This window comes from Nannochloropsis gaditana (assembly GCF_000240725.1).
Source record: "Nannochloropsis gaditana CCMP526 unplaced genomic scaffold scaffold086, whole genome shotgun sequence".
Classification (NCBI taxonomy): Eukaryota; class Eustigmatophyceae; order Eustigmatales; family Monodopsidaceae; genus Microchloropsis; species Microchloropsis gaditana.
In genome coordinates this window covers 18,863-20,794 of record NW_005803867.1, presented here as the reverse complement: position 1 = coordinate 20,794, position 1,932 = coordinate 18,863, and positions in this window count along the sequence as shown.

Sequence of the window (1,932 nt, the reverse complement as noted above, 5' to 3'; positions counted from 1 at the left end):
GACATGGATCGGAGGGAGGCAAAAAGGCTGGAGGGATGGCGCGAGGGAGGGTGCGCGGCAAGCCGTGGCCGGGCGCGGAGTCGAACCCGCGCAGGAAATAGCCTTGCGGTTTCGGTTGGTATGAGTGATGAGGAGGGAGGGGGAGAAGCTTACACGGGCCACAGGAGGCAGAATGGGAGGCCCAGGTGTTTTGTGGGGACACGGGTGCCTGTAAGCGCAGTGATAATGCCTGATAGGGGGACGCGCGGGGGAGGGTGGGAGGAAAGCGAGGAAGGAAGGAAGAGGCTACTTAGGGGATGCCGAACATCCAGGGCGGGCACAAGGGTTGACACTGTGCTGCATGACAATGAAATGCAAAAAAGTATGAAGGGATAAGCGCCATCGCTTCGTTTTGGGGGTTGGACAGCGATCAAGAGGGGGCGGGGGGGACAAGGGCCTCCACCATCTGCCGGAGTATGTTTGTGTGCCTATATTTTTTTCCTTAAGATAGGAGGAGGACATTACACGCCATCTCCGAATATGCGCAAATCGATGTGAGATTCCCAGATCCAAGCATGGAATTCCTAGGCTCTGAACCATGTCAAGTGAGTTCCTGAATCAACGGCTTCTTCGACCCTTTATGCCTCGTTCCAGCCTTTTCTGCTCCCTCTCCCGCCGCTTCGTCCGCCCTTTTTCTTCCTCCCAACAAGGAGAGCACCCTCTCGGTCTTTTCCTCCTCCTCTTCCATTCCTGAGGTCTCCTTCGCCTCCTCCCTACTCCCACCACCCTCGTCCCCTTCCAGAGCGGCAACGAGCCTCTCATCTACGGGCCCGACGGCAAGATCCAAGCTAATGACGGCTTGCTCCTGCTCCTCCTCATGTGCTGCATCTTCCTCGCCTTCGTCCCGGTCCGTTTGCTTCGCTGATAGGTCCGTGTCGAGCCGCACATCTGTTGAAGGGGAAGGGTTGGTACGAGTAGGTTAACCGAGGAGCCAGCGCACGCCCTTGCTCAAAAGCAGCGTGCAGCGTAGCATTTATTGGAATCTCCGACAAAAGAATATGCGCCCGAAGCATTCAAAAGAGAAGCCATTTACGTAATAGACGGCTAAAGGTCCTATCTAGTCCTACACGTGAGCGTGTTGTTCGCAAGAGCTCCACAAACCATGTTCAGCATGCATTGTGGTGAAAACATTAAGACGTAAAGACAAAAAGGTAAACGTAAACGTAAGAAAGTTAGATAGAGTCTAGAGGCTTCTATATACCTGCTCCTTGACCTGATTGAAGGCGCTCTTCCAAGTGGGCGTTGGCTTGAGCGATCTGAGGTATGAAAGCTTGAATCCTAGATAGCACTTTACATTGAAACGAATAAATAATGAAAACTTATATCGAGAATGTTAAAGATTACGACGCGCGTTGCGTTTTTGTACCTACAGGAAGCAGTGTTGCTGCGCAGTGAAGTAGGAGGAGGTGGCAACCGAGCAGAAGCCGGGGGGGAAAGCTTATCGGAGGAATCAGCGGAAGAATACTCGGACATGATTGTCCGGCGTCAAAAATAAGTCTGTACACAGAATGGGTAAGCGCAGGTTAATAATCGTGCAGTGGTACGAAAGCATGGCGCGTGGGACCTAAAGCACATCATGTACAGATGAGACAGAGGCGACATAGCAACTGGGCTTGATATTCAAAATTTTAAAAAGATCAACCTCCGCTTTTTGGGTCCCTCTCCGAAGGATGGAGCTTTTTTTCTTCCTTCCTTTCGTTGTTTTTTTTTATTAAAAACGTCGAATGCGTGCGTAATTTATTTGAGACTCCACTAGGCATGCTTCCTCAATATCTCTTTCTTATAAGCAAAAAATAGGGGGCGTGCTCATTGATCACAACGGGGATTCGACACAGATCTTTGCCTTAACCCTCCCCCCCTAACCCATATATATTAGGCTCTGCTATGGACGCC